Consider the following 10,262-nt stretch of genomic DNA (forward strand, 5'->3'; position numbering starts at 1 on the left):
GAAAAAATGCCACCAGCAATTAGAAGAGGAAGAGGAGGAAGAGGCAAAGGGCCGATCACTCACAATGATCACGAGGCTGGACCTTCGAACATGTGAGCTCTTTCCAGTACAAGAAGTTAGGAACCACAGAGGCGAAGAAGGAACCTCTTTGAACCTGCAAGACATTCTACCTCGCATAGTTCAACACCTTCATACCGTCATTCTTTTGGACCAAACTCAGAAAATGACCCCAATAACCCTGAACCATCATTTATACCTCTCCAGCGATCTGCTTCCCTTTCTTCGTAGGACAGTTTAACCCGGCTGATTATGTTCAAGAACCAATAGGGTATAACCCTTTAGGACCAGAGGATCACTTTTTTGAAGATAATGCAGTGGATATGGACGAGGATACAGATCCCGTCGAGCCTGCACGGGGTACTCCCAATCATCCAATCGAGATCTCTGATGGGTCATCCTTTCATGGAACACCCTATCAAGGTCCCGATAGTTATCAGGCGAGGTTTGACCAATGTAATTGGTACTTCACACCATCTCATCATTTCTCGCCTCATGACCAACAACAACAATAGGATCCTTCTGAGGATTCACGGTTTGTGGCAGTTACGCCACCGCCTGCGCCACCAGTTCAACCAGTACTTCCTAATCCGCCAAGGAGTAGAAGATCAGGCGCGCGAATGTCCACCCGAGGAAGGGAATTCCATTTCAGCACCCCTCGCCACTCGAGTGCAAGTCACTTTCCGTCAGTGCCTGAAGAAGAACCACAATTAGGTGAACCTTCGGGTCACCCTGCAGAGGTGAATTCTGCACCAGTTGCACCACCTCCGCCACCTTTCGGATATGACAATCTGATACCAGCGTACGGCGGTTCCACCGCGTACAACCCGTTTGAGCAGCCGACTCACACGCACTACAACTATAACTATGATGTCGATCCATAAGTGGTAGCGGCTAATTACAATGCCCTCCATGTAACCTCTTGGAGACCAGATTACTCAGCTCATGGGTATCCAATACCTCCTAGACCTCCGGTTCAGCAACCGTCACAACAGCCACGTTTTTCTCCACCAGAGCAAGAAGAAATCCTACACCGTTTAAACCGTGTGGAACGAGACTTCGAACAAGAACGTAAGAGTAATCGTGGATTCCTCAAAGGCCTAGCAAACCTACTAAAAGGAAGGAAGAAACGAGATCATTAGTCTCCTTATGTATTGTTGTATTTACAATTTAGTCCCTGTGTGGACATCTATCGTATTTCAGTCCCTACGTGGACTTATCTTTCAGTCCCTGCGCGGACATCTATCTTGTATTTGGTCCCTGCGTGGACTTGTTTTTCTATAAACCTCTGCGTAGGTATTTACTTATTAAAGAGTCCCGTTTAGGGCAGCGTGTAATCATTATTAAAATTAATGGAATGTTATGTTATAAATTTCATTTTTGTTATTATATATGAAATAAATCATTCTTTTTAATTAATCTGCCTAAATAAAGAATCTTAAGAGTGAAACCTAGCCAGGTGTCATTATAAGACCCGGCCAAGATGGTAAGACCTGATTAAAAGATTCAGATTCCCTGTTAGCCTCTGTAAACATGTTAACGTTCTTGGCAGATGTGATTCGTTAAAATCGCACGCGTCATTCTCATATAAGAATCCTTTTAAGGATTCCAAAGCCCAAATTAATGATTTGTAAATCATGGGTTAAAATTGTCAATGAAGATGATTCATTTATTAAACATCCATTAGTGATGCAGTGCCTACGGGCCAAAGTTATTAAACATCCATTAGTGATGTAGTGCCTACGGGCGTACTTATTGTCATATAAGACAAAAGGCAGTTGTAGTCTATGACTCTCTGCCAGAAAAGGTAAAAGGACTACGGTTCAAACCTTCGTGCCTTGATTCTCTATAATCCCGGCTTATATTATAAAACGTCCTTGTGACTAGGCTTTTGTGCCACTAGCAATATTGATTGTAATTAGGATAAGTTATATTCAAATCCTAAATAAAAGTGAGTAACAAATTAACCAGATATGGTCTCTGTTTACCATGGTTAATGAATTGCCATAAAAGACAATTCCATAATAAACTCCTAAATAAAACTTTTTCGTTATCTTCTGTAGCAGATTCAAGTTACAATGGATGATCCAAATGAAGTGAACAGTCATTCGAAAGAAGATGAAAATGATAACGCCCAGATTCATTTAACGGGCACGGAATTAAAAGCTCTTGTCGACGGTGTTGTTAAGGCAGCCTTGGATCGACAATACGAAGAGTACACCGAGTCCCGGAGCAGAACCATATCTAAACCACACTCAAAGCCAAAAACCCACTCAAAATCTCACAGCAAACCACCCTCTACTCCGTCTAAGCCTAAGAAGGACGATAGGCACTCATCCAATGAAAACAGTGTTCGTCCTAAGGAAAAAGTGTTTATTGATGCATCTCACGCCAGGGGTTGCACCTACAAGTATTTCGTATCTTGCAAACCCCGAGATTTCACTGGGGAGAACGGCGCGGTAGATTGCATGACTTGGTTAGACGAGATGGACACCGTGGTGGACATCAGTGGTTGCGCAGAGAAAGATGTGGTAAAGTGTGTTTCACAATCATTCAAGGGCGAGGCCCTGGCTTGGTGGAGGTCGTTGGTTCAGGCCTCGGGGAAGGCTGTTTTGTACAGCATGACGTGGGAGGAATTCATTTCTCTCATCAAAGAAAATTACTGCCCTCAACATGAGGTTGAAAAGATCGAGTCCGACTTCCTATCGTTGGTTATGACGAACCTTGACTGTCAAGCTTACCTCACGAGCTTCAACACAATGTCCCGGTTGGTTCCGTATCTGGTAACCCCGGAGCCAAAGAGAATAGCTCGTTTTATCGGTGCTTTAGCCCCCGAGATAAAGGCAAGCGTAAAGGCCTCTCGTCCAGCTACCTTTAGATCTGTAGCTGACATATCTTTGTCCCTTACTCTGGATGCGGTCAGGCAAAGATCGCTGAGGAACAAAGAAGCTGAGAAGAGAAAACGTGAAGACGATACTTCACGAAGATCGAGCAAGAAGCACCGTGGAAACGGTGACAACAAGAGAGGGTCTGAGTCAAGGAGAGATGGGCAACAGTCTGGTGAGAAGCCCAAGTGCAAGAATGGCAAGAGACACCACTTTGGAAAGTGCAGACTCGAATCGAACTCGCAGACTCAGTCGAAGTCATTTGCTTGCGGGATATGCAAGTCCAAGGACCACAAGACCTTGGATTGCAAAAAGATAAAGGATGCAACTTGCTACAGTTGCAACGAGAAGGGGCACATTAAAACCAACTGCCCTAAAAACGCCAAGAAGCCTGAAGAGGCCAAGAAGACCAATGCAAGAGTCTTCAGGATGGATGCGAAAGAAGCTGTGCTAGACGATAACGTGATCACAGGTACTTTCCTTGTAAATGATGTCTTCGCAAGAGTACTTTTTTTTCAGGCGCTGATAAGTCTTTCGTAGATCATAAATTTTGCAAATTTCTGAATATACCTGCCAAAACCTTAAATGTGAATTATGAGGTAGAGCTAGCAGATGGCACCATAGAAACTGTCTCCACTGTGTTAGATGGATGTGTGATATCCATTTAGAACCACTCTTTTCCTCTATCTCTACTTCCCTTTAAATTGGCCGGTTTTGACATAGTATTGGGTATGGACTGGTTATCTCACAACCAGGCCCAAATCGTCTACAACAGAAAGCAAGTGGTGATAAAGACTCTGTCTGGTGAATCGCTTACCATTCGGGGAGATACCCAATATGGACTGCCTGAGCAAGTGACTATGCTCAAGGCTTCAAAATGTTTAAAGAAGGGTTGTGTCATCTACATGGCACAGGTGATTTTTGATGAGCCAAAACCGAAGATAGAAGACATTCCCGTCATCTCTGAATACCCAGAGGTTTTCCATGAAGAACTACCGGGTTTGCCACCAAGTAGGCAAGTGGAATTCAGAATTGACATCAACCCTGGAGCAGCACCTGTTGCTAGAGCACCTTACAGGTTAGCACCAACCGAAATGAAGGAGTTGAGGACCCAACTGGATGAACCACTAGCTAAAGGTTTCATCAAACCTAGTTCGTCTCCGTGGGGAGCACCAGTCCTGTTTGTCAAGAAGAAGGATGGATCGATGCGTCTGTGCATCGATTATCGCGAGCTTAACAAAGTCACGATAAAGAATAGGTATCCTTTGCCGAGGATCGACGATTTGTTTGATCAGTTACAAGGGGCAAGTTATTTCTCGAAGATTGACTTGAGGTCAGGCTACCATCAACTGAAAGTCAGAGATGAAGACGTACATAAAACTGCATTTAGGACTCGTTATGGTCATTATGAGTTCCTAGTGATGCCTTTTGGGCTCACTAATGCACCGGCTGCGTTCATGGATCTCATGAATCGCGTTTGCAAGCCGTACTTAGACAAATTCGTCATCGTTTTCATCGACGATTTTCTTATCTACTCGAAGAACCGAGCTGACCATGAGAAACACCTTCGCTGTATTCTCAAACTCCTGCATCATGAGAAACTCTATGCCAAATTCTCTATGTGCGAATTCTGGCTTCGAGAAGTCCAATTCCTAGGACATGTTGTCAGCAAGCGTGGTATCCAAGTGGATCCCGCTAAAGTGGAAGCTGTCATGAATTGGCAAGAGCCAAAGACTCCTACAGAGATTCGTAGTTTCCTGGGGTTAGCAGGATATTACAGGCGTTTCATTGAAAAATTTTCAAGGATTGCTGCGCCCTTAACTTCCATGACCAAGAAGAAGGTAAAGTTCGTTTGGGGCCCTAAGCAGCAAGAGTCCTTTGATATTCTGAAGCAAAACTTGAGCAACGCTCCTGTGCTGACATTGCCTGAAGGTACCGAAGAGTTCGTAGTTTACTGCGACGCATCACACACTGGCATGGGATGTGTGCTTATGCAGAAAGGCAAGGTTATTGCCTATGCTTCAAGACAGTTAAAGGTGCATGAAAAGAATTACACCACCCATGACTTGGAGTTGGGTGCCGTTGTGTTCGCACTAAAACTGTGGAGGCATTATCTGTATCGTATCAAGTTTGTGATCTATTCGGATCATAAGAGCCTTCAACATCTGTTTAATCAGAAGGAATTAAACATGAGGCAGCGCCGTTGGATGGAGGCTTTAAATGATTATGATTGTGAAATCAGATATCATCCCGGCAAGGCGAATGTAGTCGCTGATGCCTTGAGTCGGAAGGAAAGGGTGAAACCCATCCGAATCAATGCCAAGAGCATTGAAGTGAAGAATAATTTGATTGAAAGGTTGTTAGCTGCACAGAGGGAAGCTGTGTTGGAAGCTAACTATCCTAAGGAAAAGCTAGGAGTAACTGAGAAGCAGTTAACTCTTAGCAAGGACGGAATTTTACGATTAAATGGACGAATATGGGTTCTAATTTATGGAGGACTACGAGATGTTATCCTCCAGGAAGCCCATAGTTCCAAATATTCTGTTCACCCGGGAGCTGATAAGATGTATCAGGATCTAAAGGCAAATTATTGGTGGATAGGCTTGAAAAAGTCTGTAGCCGCTTATGTAGCCAAATGCTTGACTTGTGCGCAAGTCAAGGCTGAGCATCAAAAGCCGTCAGGCTTGCTACAAGAGACTGAACTTCCTGAATGGAAGTGGGAATGTGTAACTATGGATTTTATTACCAAGTTACCCAAGACGAGGAAAGGAAATGATACAATATGGGTTATAGTTGATAGACTGACTAAGTCACCACATTTCTTACCCATCAAGGAGACTTATAGCTCCGACATGTTAGCCCAGTTATACGTTGATAAGATTGTAGCCTTACATGGCATACCTGTGTCTATTATCTCTAACCGAGATACTAGATACACGTCTCATTTTTGGAAAAGCTTCCAGCGATCTTTGGGCACACGTTTGAATTTTAGTACGGCTTACCATCCTCAGACAAACGGTCAGACTGAGCGTACTATTCAGACGTTGGAAGATATGCTACGTGCATGTGTGATCGATTTGGGTGGTAGTTGGGATAAGAACCTACCACTAATCGAATTCTCCTACAACAATAGCTACCATACCAGCATTAAGGCTGCGCCCTTCGAGGCATTATACGGTAGAAAGTGTAGATCGCCCGTGTGTTGGGCGGAAGTTGGAGATGTCCAATTATCAGGACCAGAGACAGTCTTCGAAACAACGGACAAGATTGTCCAGATTCGAGACCGTCTCAAGGCTGCCCAAGATAGGCAGAAAAGTTACGCAGACCCAAAGCGTAAAGATTTTCACTTCGAAGTTGGTGAAAAAGTGTTGCTTAAGGTATCACCCTGGAAGGGGGTGATGCATTTCGGTAAGAAAGGCAAACTAAGCCCGAGATACATAGGACCTTTCGAGGTTATCGAACGTGTCGGGTCAGTTGCCTATAAGTTAAACTTACCGGAGGAGCTCAACGGAATCCACAATGTGTTCCACATCTGCAATCTAAAGAAGTGCTTCGCTGATGAATCACTGGTAATACCACATACAGATGTGCATATAGATGAGAGCTTAAAGTTTGTGGAGAAACCTTTGTCGATTGAAGATCGACAGGTAAAGAAGCTTCGAAGGAAGCATGTACCTATTGTTAAGGTCAAATGGGATGCCCGTAGAGGTCCCGAATTCACCTGGGAGGTCGAAGCCACGATGAAAGAAAAATACCCTTATTTGTTTTAGTAAATCTCGGGTCGAGATTTATTTTAAGGGGGTGAGGATGTAACACCTCGAAATTTTGTGTCCAATAATGTGTTGACACGTGTCATGAGTTTACACGTGATATTAAATACTAAATAAAGGACTAAAGTTGACAAACCTTGAAAGTATGTAAATTCGAGGGTTAAAAATGTCAACGAGGGGTAAATATGCTATATAGTAACCCTAAATGATGCACGTACCTTCAAACGAATAAATCATAGATCGTACGGAGCGAAATGCGGAAGAAAGTGAGAGATTACAAACTACAGGGGTTAAATGTGTCAACATGTTTAAATTATACCTCTGAGTGACCCTTTAACGAACCCGAGACTTTGTAACAGTAAAATACGCTCACAAGAATATACGACGTAAATTTCGCGAAGTTCCGTTTTAAAACGAGAAAGTTATGATCAAATTCGTATGCGAGGGGTTAAAAGCGTCAACAATAAAAGTTAAGGCTTTTGGGATAGTAACTAAACTAACCGGGGACTTAACAATGCGGGTAAAAGTCACGAGGCCCTTAATTGTAAATAATCGAGGGCCAAATCGCAAAGTTACCCCTTCGAAACCGAAAGGTCAGGTTAATGATTACAAAAGATATGAAAATCTTGAAAAACAAGTCCAATGCGGGCCGCGTTAGAGATATGCATGATTTAATGTGGGCCGCGCGCCACCTGCAGATTTGTTTTCTGACTTAAAGATTCAGGTGGCCCGCGTCTGTGTTGCTTGAATCTTAATGCGGGTCGCGTACGACCTCCAGATGCAGAAAGTTTGGACAGATTCAATGTTTGAGCTTGTAAACGATCATTGATGCATTAATTGAAGCATGGGCGCCCTCTACATGTCCCCTAGCACTCAGGGACACCTGCTAATCATCCATGAGCAATCCTAGAGTGAGTTGTAATGATCTTGTGCACCATAATTCACTATAAAAGGCAAGGCATTGCACCAATGTGAATCACACCTCAAACCTGCCTTCTAGTTCATCTCTGGAGCTCTCAAGCATTCTTCTAACATCCCTAGTCGTGCACCAAGCTTCTGTAAGTATGCCAACCCTTTTATGGCTTAGTTTTTCATAGTTTAGCTTAAAAGTCAATCTGTCGTAATTAACGATTGACTTTACGATAAATCACAAATGGTCCAGTGGTTTGTCGAATCAAAGATAGTTATATGTTGGTAATCATGTGGGCTTTAAACCCCTAAAAGGGCAACCTCTGATTCCCACTCTAACTAGTCCGAATGTCGAGTCAAACGTGCTTAGAAAAAGTCAACAGAAATGCTATTTTGCGATTTCATGCATAATCAGTAATGTAGATGGTGTGTAACCTGTTTAAACACTCATAAAACATGATAATAAGTATATTAACTAGTCTAAGCTTGTTTGATCCGACCATTTACTGTTTTGACCCGGTTCAGAGCCGAAAGTCGCAAAACTTTGACTTTTGCTTTGACTTCAGTTCTGACCCGTTAAAGTATGATTTAGATATGCCTTAGGACTCTCTTAGGACCAGGATACATGATGGTATAACCCTCTGTAACCGGTTCGTTGTTTGTCCGAGTCTTTTACACCTTTCCGTTAAATGCTTAAAAGTTGACCGTAACGTCCTTTTCAATTTAAAATGAGAATTTCGGACATGTGAAAGGACCATAACCTTAGTTACTGATTTCTAAACATGTCCCTAAAATTTCACATCAATCCGAGGTCCAGAATAGGAGTTATGCTAAATAGCGCAAATTACGGAAACTTTAGTAAATAAATAGCGCAATTAGCATAACGCCTATCTAAACCCAAATTTCGACACCAAACCTTTTACACACTGATGTAAAATAATATTTTGGGATTTTTAAAGATTTTTAATTATTTTTAACCTGCTCATCACCTGCGGTTATGGCAACGGTTCGGTAAATACCGAATATACCCTTTTCGGCCATAACTTGAGTTCTACAAGGTCTTTTGACCCGATTCCAGTTGATACTGATTTTAAATAATAAATAAAGTATTTTAGACTTTATAAACTGTTCGGGAAACCCAGATTTCCTGTAGAACTCAGAAACCTCTTTTATAATCTTTAAAATGACCGAAATACCCCTACGGGGCATAAAATGGATTTAAACTCGTTACGGGCATTATGGAAGGTATCCTACTGATACCACAACCTCTTTAAAGCATATTGACTTAGGAAACCAGTGTAGGACTCTTACGGTTACCCGTTGCGCCTGTTGCGCGCACGGTTCGGCTTGTGTAACTAGTTTACATAAACTAGCCGAAACGGGTCAAACCATATTGTTTTGACCCCAAAATCCGGAGTGTGGTTATTATACCCATATAAAACAAGTCTTCAAACTTGTTGGGTCCAAATCACATTCCATTCCCGGTTTTCGCCTTTCACGCGATTCAACCGTAATTATCCTTTGAAACTGACCGGTCTAAGCTACGGCTAAATTAAAGACCCGTTAGGATTCTAATAGGTTATTTTAAACCTTCGTTCCAGAATAGGAGACCAGTAAAAGCTATTTGCAATTTATTCGATTAAGGATTTATACTTGCAAAGGTAAATACTTTTAACTTATTTTCCGTTATACGGGCTTGGGTTTCGGTATATAGCATACCGCTTGATCGGGCATCAAATTCTCCACTGTTGAGTGGGTAATTGAATAAATTTGATCGGCTCGTTTAAACAGTCTTGTTACTTAAAGCCTTTAGGGGGTTAATGACCATGTCCCGGATATCCCTGGAAGCATTTTACGAAATGGCCACGACCTAAGCGCGGAGTGTAGGCGTACACTCGTCAGTACAGAAATAGTTTATGTGGTGTGTCTATTAATCTTTAACTCGGACAAGATCCGGGCTACTAAACGCATAGGAACATGTAATCCGTTAAAAAGATTATAAATTTAAATAATTCTCCCAAGTTATAAAAGAGTTTGTGCCTTGTGCATTCAAATCAATTTTAATAAACATTTTTACAAAAGTGTCGGTTGAATGTATTTACCAGTGTAAACTGACGTATTTTCCCAAAAAAGACTAAATGCAGGTACTAAGCGTAATTGGCTGGATATTCTCCTTTGCATCATAAAGAGTCTCGCAAGCTTAAGATGCCTACGTCTGTTGAACAATACTTATATTTTTATTTGATCCCCTGTGGATACATTTTCGACTATTCGTAATACATTGATATTGCAAGCAATGGTTGAAATATAATTATCTTTATGCTTCCGCTGTGCATTCATATATTGTGTGGTTTGACTATATTGTTGCCAACTACGTCACGGTACTCCCCCACCGGGCCCACCGGTGAGACACGTGGAAATCGGGGTGTGACACATTCCCATCATGGCTTTTATTGTTCTTACCTTTACCCTTCTCCTGTCAGAGAACTTTATGATGAATCGTTTATCTTTCCTTTCAAACCTCCATGCAATAACCTTAGCCATTTTTAAATTTTTTTGGCTTTTTGGAGAATATGTGGCATTTTAGTCTTTTTGGCGTGTTTGAGCTTGGGTTCTCATGGTCTTCTTTTTATATTGACTT

Source organism: Helianthus annuus, chromosome 14, assembly GCF_002127325.2.
Source record: "Helianthus annuus cultivar XRQ/B chromosome 14, HanXRQr2.0-SUNRISE, whole genome shotgun sequence".
NCBI classification, from domain to species: Eukaryota; Viridiplantae; Streptophyta; class Magnoliopsida; order Asterales; family Asteraceae; genus Helianthus; species Helianthus annuus.